The 14091-nt window shown below is 43.4% G+C and overlaps 1 long non-coding RNA gene and 1 gene segment (V, D, J or C); one reads left to right on the forward strand and one right to left on the reverse strand.

Annotated features, from left to right (window-relative positions):
- Positions 1-6750, reverse strand: part of LOC108407468 (T-cell receptor gamma chain C region C10.5-like) — a 65823-nt gene extending 59073 nt beyond the window's left edge. The window contains exon 1 of the C gene segment in view: positions 2479-6750.
- LOC140849947 (uncharacterized) overlaps positions 1-14091 on the forward strand; it is a 32895-nt gene that overhangs the window by 13515 nt on the left and 5289 nt on the right. The gene's annotated exons all lie outside the window — the stretch shown is intronic.

A 14091-nucleotide genomic window follows, 5' to 3' on the forward strand; every position in this document is an offset into this window, starting at 1 on the left:
GTGAAGTTGGCAATATTGTTTTCTGTGATTTTAATCATGGACTGGCCATTGGAAAATGATTAACAGTCAGTGGGCAACCATTTAGAAATGGGAATCAGGAGTTGAGTTCCAGTCTCAGCTTTCAACTGTTAGGGAAGTGTTGTCTATTTTCACTGGTTCTTGTCCCCGCCGCAACAAAGAATTAATAAAGGGCAGAGACACAGTTGTGAAGCACAGTAAAAGTTATATTTAAAGTTACTTAAAGAGAGAAAGTGCTGGCGACCTCAGGGAGGAGATATTGGTCAGGGGGAAGTTGGTTTGGAGATGGCAGGGAAGTCAGAGTCCAAGGTGAGGAAGGAATTTATTAAAAGCAAGAGTGTCAGAGAACGACAGATCAGAATAATAAAGGAAGTTCATTAACTGCTACTCAGCACAGGGCACATGCCCTGCTAACTCCTTAAGCCAATGTCTGCCTGGATCTGACCGGCGTGGGAACGTGGGAACTGAGTCCCTACTACTCCAGGATTTCGTCACACAGAGCACTGTCTGGAGTGAGATTATGTTCTGCAAACTTTCTAGAGACAAAGAAAGGAGACTTTCAGGAAGGCTACTAAGAAGCATGACTATTAGCTGCGTTCTGTCAGGGGTGGGGGGGCACCCAAGCCACAGTAATTTGCAAGCCTGTATCTGAGCTCTCAGCAGCCCCTCCTTACTTACCTGAAATAGGACAGAGCGAGTGAAGGTTTGAGTTTAAATCCAGAGGATTAGAATGACAAAGAAAAGTAACAAAGACACTGATCACTGAAACAAACATTGTAAATTGAATAGTGAGAAATTTACTTAAAGCAAAAAGGTGCACACCCGGAGAAAGAGGAGTGTGGGCTACCTCAGGGAGACAGGTGTTCTGAAAGATGGGGAAAAAGTTCTAAGGCAAAAAGGTCATGCAATAAGAAAGTGTGGATGAGCTCAGAGAGAGGTGCCCTAAGGATTTAGGGTCTGGGGTTTTATAGGAGCAAAACTCAAAGGGGAGTGTGGATTTAAGTGGTCCTAGAATGTTCATTTCTGATAAGACATTAAGTTTCTTCTTTTAACTTAGCACAAGAAATTTACTGTTTTGATTCCTTTCCAGGATATCAATTTCTGTCTGGAAGCTTTTCAGTCAAGACTCTGCCCTGCCTCCAAGGTGGGCTGTGTTATTGTCTGATTTAAATGCAAATTTAGCTTTATGATGGAATTCTTGCTGAATAAGATGGGCCTTTAGCAGGCTAAAGTAAATCTTACAATGGCATGTGCTAATTGACACAATGAAGACACAGATACTTTCTGTTTGTGGGGAGTATTCAAGATTCCAGGTCAAGTTGCTGGAGGCCTTCTGAGCTTTCTATTTTTAACTGGTTAACAATCTTTGAGTCCCTTCTAGTAGGCTTTACTGGCCTTCTTTTTCGTATCTACTTTCCTGCCTAACACAACCTTTGGTGGTAAATCTCCAGAGTCCCTCACCCTGGAAGTTATTTGCAAAATATTTTATTTGTTCATTCTTCAGGGCAGAGGGTCAGATTCTTAGATTGCCGGTCTAGAGCACTGCTGTCCAATAAAAACAAATGTGAGTCATCAATTGGAGCCACACATTAATAATTTTCTAGTTACTGCATTTTAAAAAAGTAAAATGAAGTATGTAAAGTTCATTTTGGACTATTTCTGTTGAGCCCAACATGTCCAAAATATTTCAACATCCAATCAACATAAAAATTGTTAGATCTATCACTGTAAAATAGTAACTTTTCAAAATATGGTTTGTATTTTACACACGTAGCCCATCTCAGCCCGGACTGCTGGACTAACTACATTTCAAGTGCTCAATAGCCAGGCGTGGCTAGTGGCTACTGGATAGAGCGGCACAGATTCTCCTCCGGATGCTTCAGAAACGCTGAACACGGTGAACTTTTGGAAGGTTCCTCCGGAATAGACCGCCTGTGGGCTAGCGGCTCCTTAGGCTCACGCGGTTAACTGCAGTGGGCGGGCAGTCCGGGATGCTGAGGGATGAGACCCGCGCACCTCCAGGGCCCCGCATGCTGTGGAAGTTGCTAGTCTTAGGGCGGAGTCATTTTTGCACAGGGACCGGGGCGGCGCGCGCTGCTGTGCTGGAACCAGGCGGCGCCGCAGTATCTGCCCTCCCCGCGCTGCTCCAGTCCCAGCACCGGCAGCCGCAGCCGGCGCCTTCCTAAGCCTCTGCGGCGGTGGCCTTACCTGCCTCCGTGACCGAATCCCAGGGCACGTCCGCCTTGAACGTGGCCAGTCGGAGGAGCCTCTCGGAGCCTGGCCCTGTTGGAGGCGGCACCCGCAGGGTGGCCGAGTGGCCCTCGCGCCACCACCGAGGCCGGCTGCTGCAGCCCGACCGCTTCCTGGCCGCCTGCGCGCGGGCAGCGGAGAGGCAGGGGCGGCCCAGGGCCAGGCAGCCTTCTTCTCGCGACCCCGCCCGGGGAAGGGGGCCTGACTTACCCGGGCTCAGGAGGACCCACAGGAGGGTTAGGCGACCCGGCATGGCTCTGCGTCCCGCTCGGGTGGAGAGGAGCCCAGAGTGACCTCACGGCTCCACTGCTGGGGGGCGCCGCGCCTGGCTGGGTGGTGGAGGCAGGTCAGGGTCTGGGCCGCTGCTACCCGGGGGGCGCAAGGTCACTGGAGAGAGCAATGGGGGAATGCGGAGGGAGGGACTCGAGAGAGAGGAGACAGAAATGCGACCGCAAGGTGAAGGGCCGGATGATCAGTGGTGACTGAGAAACGTGCAGTGTTGGAAATAACAATAGCGATCCTTGATTGGACACCGGCTATGCGCAGCACAGCGCTAATTAGTTTATGTTCGTTATTTTATTCAATGTTGAAAATAACACTATGGATCAATTTTATTATCTGCAGTTTAGAAATGCGGGAAGCAGGGCAGGTATAGTAAATGACTTTTGCGAGGCTGCATGCCTGAGAATTAGCGGGAGGAGATACGGAGCCGGGTCCGGCCAGCGTCAATCTCATGCTGCCGTCAGACACTTGTTAGGGAGTCCTGAGTGTGCTGCCTGCTGGGAGACAGGGACAAGGAGGGAACAGCCATCCCTGCCAAAAAGGCACCCGCACCTGAGTTGGCACGGGAGGATGTCGCCCAGAGGTCCCGTAGGAAGATTTTTAAATGCCCCCAAATACCGTCATGTCTTTGTAGTCTTGGACGAGTTAGTTCAAGTCCCTTTCCTAACAGGTAAAAAGGGACCTCATGGGGCTGCCTGGAGAGTGAACAGGAGAGTAAGCCTGTAGCTCAGTCCCTGGTGGTGAGAATTACTATTTCACCTTGAAACTCCATAGGTTGTAGTAGATAATTTCTGGGACCCACATAGGGTAGAAATTATAAGGAATATTACAGTTTTGGAGAGTCAGGTGTGTGTGTGTGTCTAAACGAAGAAGCCTAAACTGAACGGGAGATGGGGAAGAAGGAGGCTGTGAGGGTCAGGGGGCAGGACCAGGTCTCCAGTTCCTGCAGCACGTCCTCAGAAATGGTAGCGACTGGGCATTATAAAGGATCAGCTGAGGAAGGCATCTCAAGTGAAGCTTGGAAAAATACAGCATTGCCCTCCAACTGAAATGAGTTTCCTTTTCAGTTATGCTAATCATCCCTGGATCTCCTGGGTGTGGTTATGCTAAGTAGTTATGCTAATTACACCTTGCTGGCCTAGAGTAGAAGGTGGTGGGGATTGCCAGGAATGGGGAGTTGGCCTGGGCAGGGATTTGGGGCCCTTCAGCAGGCATACCAACCCCAGTGCCTGAACTGCTGTCTGCTGTAAATTGGAAATGCAGACATGCTCAGCTATACCCATAGTTCCAGGCTCAAGTGTCTCAAGAGGCAGACTTTGGGTTGCACTGAGTTGGTGAGGTGTTAGCCAAGAGAACATTCCGGGGCTATCATTCATACCCTCTGCAGATGTCTGGCCCAGCTGTGGTAAATGTGAAGTGAGAAGGAAGTGACAATTGTGGTGAGTTCTGCATAGCAACATGACAGGTGGGAAGAGTCTCATCTAGGTGGTGAGCAATTTGACTGGTGGGCTATTGGGTGAGCTGTTTACCTCCTATTTTTCTGGAGTTTCACCACTAAGAAAATATCACTTTGGGGAAGAAAATCCACAACTATTTTATGAAAATTAATTAAATTTCATGTCAACATTCAAAACTATATTTCCATCCATTATTACTACCATTTTTATTCAATTTCAGCTCAAACGAAAGGCTCAAGAAGTGTTGGCAATGACCAGTCTTAGATGTCAGTGAAATCTGCCCCAGACTCCAGCCAGATACTGTTTTGGGTGTGCCCAATGACAGAAATAAAATTAGTAAGGAGTTTGATGTCCTCCATTCCAGGGAAGGCAATCCGTGGATGGGAAAGCACAGCCCTTCACAAGCAGTGGAGAGCTCTTCCGAAGTGATTTTGGACAAGCGCAAGTTTTATAGGGCGTGTTTTTTTATAGGGCCTTAGAAGCCCCAGCTGAAACGAGGAGGCCAGGGATTTCCTTATAAGGTTGACAACTCCATCTGGGAATAAGGAAAAAATATGTGGCTTCAGATGACTGGCTGGGGTTGCATATCTGATCTTATTCAGAACACAGAAATCCTTACAGGTTCTTAGTGTTTGGGGACTGGCTGGCTGGATGTATTGCATTTTTGGTCAAGCGCACTGTTTACATGGACAGGAAAGCCGTCTGAGTCTCAGTTTGCTGACATGGCGCCCTGGGTAAGGGCAACTCCAGCTTGTGCCTAGAAAGTTATTTCAACAGATGACCTTTGTTTTCCTTTCCTCTACTTCTCTTCCAACTGAGTACAGCCTGTGCTCTTTTCTAGAAGAGAGACACGTTAGAAAAAGTAATGGGGAAAACTTTTGAGCAGGACACACAGAGTAGCCAGGTGTTCCCTCTGAGCCCTCGTGTGAACTGAGGAGGGTTCTGAGCAAGACCTCATTGGTGTCCAGGGAAAAGAAATAAGGTGCTGGCTGGAGGGAGCGGTGCTTCCTCTCCTCTCATCCCACGCCATCCTGCTGCTGCGGTGAATAAAACCACTCAGGTGGAGGCAGCCCTCAGCGGATGGGGAGGAGTGGATAGATGAGAGCAGAGCCTGACTCAGGCTGATGGGAGGGTCACGGTCCAGGTGTTGATGTTTGGACTTTGGACTTTTAATTTATCCTTTGAGACTCTGATGTTCTTATTCTGAACTGGGCCAGCACTCTGCTGACTGTCACAGAGTCTGAAAACTAATCTGACTTCCTCGTTTTAGTCAAGTGGAATGAAAAAATTAGATGTACATGTGATGACAATTATTAGTGAAATGGACAAGTGGCAGTCATTGATATATTTTGTTTAGAGATCTCTGGATAAATTTTTCTTTTATCCCAATTTATATCTTTGTAACACTGTATGTGGAATATGGATTTTTCTTAAAAAATTCTTTTGTCTTTTATTAGATTAGTAATCATGCTTAAAACCAGCTCATAGGTAGCATACTGGACATCCACACTTTGCTAGGGAATCACTGAAGTATAGACACTTAAAGATGAGACAGAACCTTTCCTTCCAGAAGTTTCATTCTTTCTCATTATTAAAGATGGGAAAACAGCCTCCCAAATACAGGTGACTCATTCAATATATGAGCAACTGAGGCAGGATTAGAATATTCACTCCCACCTTCCTTGTTTCTGCAACTTTTCGCAGAGTGAACCTGTCATTTAAAATTCAACAGCTATATCCAGAGCACCTGCTACACGTCAGGCATGGGGCCAGGCCCTTTCCCAAACACTTAGCTCATTTTTATAAACCCTTGAAAATAACAAAACTCTGTGAGGCACACAGCAATATTCTCAGTCAATAGATGATGAAAGTTAGGGTCCCTGGACATTCATCGCACAGGACTCCTTTAAAAAAGGCTGAGTAAGCCAAGGTTTCGGGGTACTTCCTTTTAAAGAATATGAAAAGACACTATCAGTGTCTACACACAAGCCCAGAAATAACTCAGAGAATGAAACAGAGATGTAATACAAAGGGACTATGAGAATTTGGTTTGAAAAAGAAAAAGAAGACATTGAGTATGACTTGTCGTAGGGATGTGTGGTAAGTTAGGAAACAGGAAGAATTTAGGATGAAATGTATCATTTGCATTGGTATTGGTGTCACTCTGGTTTCCAAAGCGAGGTGCAAAAGACAACACACTTGGGTGCGGGAAGAAAATGTTAGATCCATTTGTATTTGTTTTCATTATGTATTTTTTAATTGTTTATTTTTTTTAATTTTTTTTTTTTAGATAATTATTTTTTATTGAAGGGTAGTTGACACACAGTATTACATTAGTTTCAGGTGTACAACACAGTGATTCAACATTTATATACATGATAATTCTAGGCACCAGCTATTACCATACCAAGTTGTTACAATATTTTGACTATATTCCTTATGCTATACATTACATCCCGGTTACTTATTTATTTTACAATTGGAAGTGTGTACTTTTTTTTTTTTTTGGTGAGGGCATCTCTCCTATTTATTGATCAAATGGTTGTTAACAACAATAAAATTCTGTATAGGGGATTCAATGCTCAATGTATAATCATTAATCCACCCCAAGCCTAATTTTCGTCAGTCTCCAATCTTCTGAAGCATAACGAACAAGTTCTTACATGGAGAACAAATTCTTACATAGTGAATAAGTTATATGGTGAACAGTACAAGTCATCACAGAAACTTTCGGTTTTGATCATGCATTATGAACTATAAACAGTTCAAATATGAATATTCGTTTGATTTTTATACTTGATTTATATGTGGATACCACATTTCTCTCTTTAATTATTATTTTTTTTTTTGAGAGGGCATCTCTCATATTTATTGATCAAATGGTTGTTAACAACAATAAAATTCAGTATAGGGGGGTCAATGCTCAATGTACAATCATTAATCCATCTCAAGTCTAATTCTCGTCAGTCTCCAATCTTCTGAAGATAACGAACAAGTTCTTACATGGTGAACGAATTCTTACATAGTGAATAAATTCTTACATGGTGAACAGTACAAGGGCAGTCATCACAGAAACTTTCATTTTGATCACGCCTTATGACCTATAAACAATCAGGTCAAATATGAATATTCGTTTGATTTTTGTACTTGATTTATATGTTGATCCCACATTTCTCCCTTTATTATTATTATTATTTTTATTTTTAATAAAATGCTGAAGTGGTAGGTAGATGCAAGATAAAGGTAGAAAACATAGTTTAGTGCTGTAAGAGGGCAAATGTAGATGATCAGATGATCAGGTGTGTGCCTATGGACTAAGTATTAATCCAGGCTAGACAAGGGCAGCAAAACATCCACGGATGCAGAAGATTTCTCTCAAAGCAGGGGGGGTGAGGTTCTGAGCCTCACCTCTGTTGATCCCCAAATTTTCACCTGATGGCCCCCCTGCGACTGTGCCTGTCTTAGGTTGTTCCTCCCTTGAGGAATCTTACCCGTCTCTGGCTAACCAGTCATCTTCCGGGGCCATACAGGGAAATGTAAAGTTGGTAAGTGAGAGAGAAGCCATATTGTTTGAAAAGGTTAGCTTTTTACTTCTTTGCAGATTTATGCCCTGTGGCTTCTATGCCCAGCACTTGTCTCGAGGTATCTTTACCACCTGCAGGAATTATGATACTCGGTAAATTTGATATGAGGCACAAATTCTATTTAAGGGTTGTAATTAGGAAGAAAGAAGAAAAGCTACAGATGTAGCATATGGAAGGAAACATAGGAGGATTGATTATTTCTTTGACATATCTTCTTGTAGAGTACCTTAAGTATGTATAGGTTTTAAACTACTAACTAATTTGCACACACATATTAACATAATAGGAATACGGTGACATAAACAAAGCAAATCTATAATTACCATCCATCTCCAGTGAAGCCAAGAAAACCATTTAGGCACCCTAGGCATTTGTGAAAATTTGTCTATGATATGATGGATATTGTCCAACTGTACTTGAACAGTCTGAGAGAAATCAGACAAATTAAAGTAGCCCATTTCTGGGATCTGTTCACATCCCATATGTTCTTTTAACCGTAGATAGTCTATAGTCATAAGATTTTGGAGTGCTACACCTTGCACCCCTCCCAACTCCTAGTTGAGTTCCAATAGTACAGATTCGGTCAAATTCGTTGTCTCACTGTATGCACATGCCAGCCTAGACATCTCCCTCCTCATTCCTATGGCAAGTCCAGGAGACGGTGGGCTGGATGCAGCCACAACTGCAGCATTGTCCGGATCCCTGTGGAGGCTTTTTGATGATCATCCCCCAGCACAAATCCTCCAGAGAGTGCTGATGCCGGAAGCTCCTCCTCATATCGTATCTCAGTTCATTTTCTGGGTATCCAAGCTAGGACTTGATCTTCTGCATAGAAACAAACAGACCCTTTGCCCACACTTTGACATGCCCTCTATACCACTGTGCAGAACTCATTGGAGGTCAGCACACAGTAACTGCTTTTTTTTTTTTTTAATTAAGAGAAAGGAATATTATCAGAAAAGAGTACCTCCATAGCTGATCATCTGACACCCTTTAAGTGATCAACATTAAGGATATTTAAAGCATGCATTGATCTTTGATTTACCAATAGTTTAATCCTATCAAGGAGTAATCCCCCTTTTCTTTCTTTCTTTCTTTCTTTCTTTTTTTTTTTTAATTTTTAATCTATACTTACATGAAGAATACTATGTTTACTATGCTCTCCCCTATATCAGGTCCCCCCTAACAACCACATTATGGTTACTGTCCATCAGCTTAGCAAAATGTTGTAGAGTCACTACTTGTCCTCTCTGTGTTGTGCAGCCCACCCTTCCCTTTCTCCCTCCCCCACATGCATGCTAATCTTAATACCCCCCTTATTCTTCCCCCCCCTTATCCCTCCCTGCCCACCCATCCTCCCCAGTTCCTTTCCCTTTGGTACCTGTTAGTCCATTTTTGGGTTCTGTAATTCCGCTGCTGTTTTGTTCCTTCAGTTTTTCCTTTGTTCTTATACTCCTCAGATGAGTGAAATCATTTGGTATTTCTCTTTCTCCACTTAGCTTATTTCACTGAGCATAATACTCTCCAGCTCCATCCATGTTGCTGCAAATGGTTGGATTTTTCCACTTCTTATGGCTGAGTAGTATTCCATTGTGTATCTGTACCACATCTTCTTTATCCATTCATCTACCGATGGACATTTAGGTTGCTCCCAATTCTTGGCTATTGTAAATAGTGCTGCGATAAACATAGGGGTGCATCTGTCTTTCTCAAACTTGATTGCTGCGTTCTTAGGGTAAATACCTAGGAGTGGAATTCCTGGGTCAAATGGTAACTCTGTTTTGAGCATTTTGATGAACCTCCATACTGCTTTCCACAATGGTTGAACTAATTTGCATTCCCACCAGCAGTGTAGGAGGGTTCCCCTTTCTCCACAGCCTCGCCAACATTTGTTGTTGTTTGTCTTTTGGATGGCAGCTATCCTTACTGGTGTGAGGTGATACCTCATTGTAGTGTTAATTTGCATTTCTCTGATAATTAGCGATGTGGAGCATCTTTTCATGTGTCTCTTGGCCATCTGTATTTCTTTTTTAGAGAACTGTCTGTTCAGTTCCTCTGCCCATTTTTTAATTGGGTTATTTGTTTTTTGTTTGTTGAGGCGTGTGAGCTCTTTATATATTCTGGACGTCAAGCCTTTATCGGATCTGTCATTTTCAAATATATTCTCCCATACTGTAGGGGTCCTTTTTGTTCTATTGATGGTGTCTTTCGCTGTACAGAAGCTTTTCAGCTTAATGTAGTCCCACTTGCTCATTTTTGCTGTCGTTTTCCTTGCCCGGGGAGATATGTTCAAGAAGAGGTCACTCATGTTTATGTCTAAGAGGTTTTTGCCTATGTTTATTTCCAAGAGTTTAATGGTTTCATGACTTACATTTAGGTCTTTGATCCATTTTGAGTTTACCTTTGTATATGGGGTTAGACAATGGTCCAGTTTCATTCTCTTACATGTAGCTGTCCAGTTTTGCCAGCACCTCTGTTGAAGAGACTGTCATTTTGCCATTGTATGTCCATGGCTCCTTTATCAAATATTAATTGACCATATATGTTTGGGTTAATTTCTGGAGTCTCTAATCTGTTCCACTGGTCTGTGGCTCTGTTCTTGTGCCAGTACCAAATTGTCTTGATTACTATGGCTTTGTAGTAGAGCTTGAAGTTGGGGAGTGAGATCCCCCCTACTTTATTCTTCTTTCTCAGGATTGCTTTGGCTATTCGGGGTCTTTGGTGTTTCCATATGAATTTTTGAATTATTTGTTCCAATTCATTGAAGAATGTTGCTGGTAATTTGAGAGGGATTGCATCAAATCTGTATATTGCTTTGGGCAGGATGGCCATTTTGATGATATTAATTCTTCCTAGCCATGAGCATGGGATGAGTTTCCATTTATTAGTGTCCCCTTTAATTTCTCTTAAGAGTGACTTGTAGTTTTCAGAGTATAAGTCTTTCACTTCTTTGATTAGGTTTATTCCTAGGTATTTTATTCTTTTTGATGAAATGGTGAATGGAATTGTTTTCCTGATTTCTCTTTCTATTGATTCATTGTTAGTGTATAGGAAAGCTACAGATTTCTGTGTGTTAATTTTGTATCCTGCAACTTTGCTGTATTCCGATATCAGTTCTAGTAGTTTTGGAGTGGAGTCTTTAGGGTTTTTTATGTACAGTATCATATCATCTGCAAATAGTGACAGTTTAACTTCTTCTTTACCAATCTGGATTCCTTGTATTTCTTTGTTTTGTCTGATTGCTGTGGCTAGGACCTCCAGTACTATGTTAAATAACAGTGGGGAGAGTGGGCATCCCTGTCTGGTTCCCGATCTCAGAGGAAATGCTTTCAGCTTCTCGCTGTTCAGTATAATGCTGGCTGTGGGTTTATCATATATGGCCTTTATTATGTTGAGGTACTTGCCCTCTATTCCCATTTTGCTGAGAGTTTTTATCATGAATGGATGTCGTATTTTGTTAAATGCTTTTTCAGCATCTATGGAGATGATCATGTGGTTTTTGTGTTTCTTTTTGTTGATGTGGTGGATGATGTTGATGGATTTTCGAATGTTGTACCACCCTTGCATCCCTGGGATGAATCCCACTTGGTCATGGTGTATGATCCTTTTGATATACTGTTGAATTCTGTTTGCTAATATTTTATTGAGTATTTTTGCATCTATATTCATCAGGGATATTGATCTGTAATTTTCTTTTTTGGTGGGGTCTTTGCCTGGTTTTGGTATTAGGGTGATGTTGGCTTCATAGAATGAGTTTGGGAGTATTCCCTCTTCTTCTATTTTTTGGAACACTTTAAGGAGAATGGGTATTATGTCTTCTCTGTGTGTCTGATAAAATTCTGAGGTAAATCCATCCGGCCCCGGGGTTTTGTTCTTGGGTAGTTTTTTGATTACCGTTTCAATTTCTTTGCTCGTAATTGGTTCCGCAGGGAAAAACGCGGGTTATTCTTTGTCCTCAGGCGCCAGTCCCAGGCACCCTCTCACCAGTCCCACTGCCCTGCCTCCCTAGCACCGGGGTCCCTGTCCCTTTAAGGCTTCCAAAAAGCACTCGCCAAAAAGAGAAAAAAAAAGGGGAAAAATGCGCGATTTCCTCTGTCCTCAAGTGTCGGTCCCAGGCACCCGCTCACCAGTCCTGCCACCCTGCCTCCCTAGCAACGGGGTCCCTGTCCCTTTAAGGCTTCCAAAAAGCACTCGCCAAAAAAAAAAAAAAAAACCGCTCCGGTTTCTTTCCACCAGCCGGGAGCCGGGGGGAGGGGCGCTCGTGTCCCGCTGGGCCGGGGCTTGTATCTTACCCCCTTCACAAGGCACTGGGTTCTTGCAGGTGTGGATGTGGTCTGGATGTTGTCCTGTGTCCTGTGGTCTCTATTTTAGGAAGATTTTTCTTTGTTATATTTTCATAGCTCTATGTGTTTTGGGGAGGAGATTTCCACCGCTCTACTCACGCCGCCATCTTGGCTCCGCCCTCTCGCTTTTTCGAATTGTTCATTTTTGCATGTTTCACAGTGTACAGAGTGCATTTTACCAGAGCTCATGGAACTTATTACTTTATAAATAAATAACTACATATGTTGGGTATATTGAGGGTTTACTCATAAATAAAATAAAGCCAACACAATTTTGAAAAAAAAAAAAAGGCAAAAAGCTTGCTTATCAAAAAGCAAAAATCATTATAAAGCTAGAGTAATGAAAATGCTGTGCTCCTGGCACAGGGATACACAATATAGGGATTCAGCACCATCTGCAAAATTGTGGTGGTGCGTGTTTAGTGATTCCACCCCTAGCTGTGTCCTTCGGGAGAGCTGCAGGCGTGAACAGATGCCTTCAGCGAAAAAGGAGAGGAAGCAGAAAGGGCTGGGTGAGCCTATGGAAAGCTAGTTATCACAAATGTGGCCATGGAAAATGGATACATGATGGATTAGTCAGTAATTTAGAGGAGAATTTTGGTCCACATTATGATTTCTACCCTATACAAAAAATTTCAATTCAAAGCAGATCAAAGATGTAAATGTGGAGAGTGGAGCCTTAACCCTATTGGACAAATATAAATGAGAATATGTTTATGCTTCAAGCTAGTAAACAGGCTTTCTTAAAGCTGCAAAATAGCTAAAGTACCTGGTCCCTGGTTCAGTAGAACGAGTTAAAGCTGGTTCATTTAGTATACAAGTCATTCTTGCTGGAGGTCACCAAAACGAGAAAGAAATGTAGTTTATGTCGGTGGTTGTGGGATTATCGTGGAGAACTGTGCTGACCTGGGAGAGCAGCTGCAGCCAGGGGTTCCGTAAGGGAGGGGGGCTGCGGGTTGGGAGGAAGCCCAGGAACCATTCTAGAATGCATTCATGTGTCAGGCTGGGAATGGGCCCCTACCAGGAAGCACATGAGCTCTATCTGTTACTGCCAGGACAGCAGGTCTTAAAAATCAGCTACAGAGTAAGAATCAGCCACAGAGGTTATGGGAAAATGCACATTTACAGCCTTCGTTCCAAATTTCTGATTCGCTCTGTTGAGTGTACCCAGAACCTACCCTTTTATTCAAAGTCTCCCAGGTGCTTCATTTGCAGGTGGCTTGTGCACCACAGCTTGAGAAACACTGTTCTAGGAATGTGGGCTCGGAGCTAGACTTCAGGTGTCAAGAGTTCTCAAAAAAGTCGGAGGACCATTGCATGTGAACCTGGCATAAGAGACCATTTGCATATAAGCCTGGCATTTCTGTACTTCAGTATTAAGTTCCCATCCTAAACCTGGCCCAATATGATAGCCATAACACTTTCCTATGTAACTTTTCCATTTAAATATATACTATTCATTGTCTTTTGACCCAAAGTGTCCTTTATTATTCAATTATTGAGAAGACTCATTCCAGTTTTGGACTTGGCTCTGTCACTGTTGGGGGTAGAGGTGGAAAGGAGCTTTGACTTCACTTGTTTAATACAGAATAGATCTGGCAGTGGAGTGGAATTCAGAAGTTGTCAGTAGAATACAGTGGTTGGCACATCTACAACAGTCACTTTTTTTCTATATTTTCACTATATCAAGTATGCCATGATTGGTTAAAGTGAGGGAATATCAGTTTAAAAAAGATAAATCAGATACCAGCTTGAAGTCTTCATGAAGTCCAAGGTTGCAGTCCATCGTTTCTCACACCCCTGAGCAGTGGGGAAGCTCCTTTCCCAGCTATCTGTTCTGGGTGATGATTGGAGAAAGTACACAGGGCAGCACCTTCCCACACTGCTCTCCTAATGTCATCCTGGATGCATCAACTCCAGGTGACCTTGACTGTCCTAGGAAGCGGGCTGAATGGACCTGCAGGCTCCAAGGAGAGCTGTAGAACATGCTGGCTGCCGGACTGCGTGCCTGAGGCCTGGCAATGGGAACTGCGGCTTTAGGAAAGCGCTCAGGCTGTGGGGTGGGGGCTATGGGCTCTGAGGGTGGGGACTGGCACTGAGCTCAGGAATCCTCTCTGTTCAGAGCACAGGGCAGTCAGGGCAGGAAGTGAGGCAGCT

Source organism: Manis javanica, chromosome 6 (assembly GCF_040802235.1).
Source record: "Manis javanica isolate MJ-LG chromosome 6, MJ_LKY, whole genome shotgun sequence".
Lineage (NCBI taxonomy): Eukaryota > Metazoa > Chordata > Mammalia > Pholidota > Manidae > Manis > Manis javanica.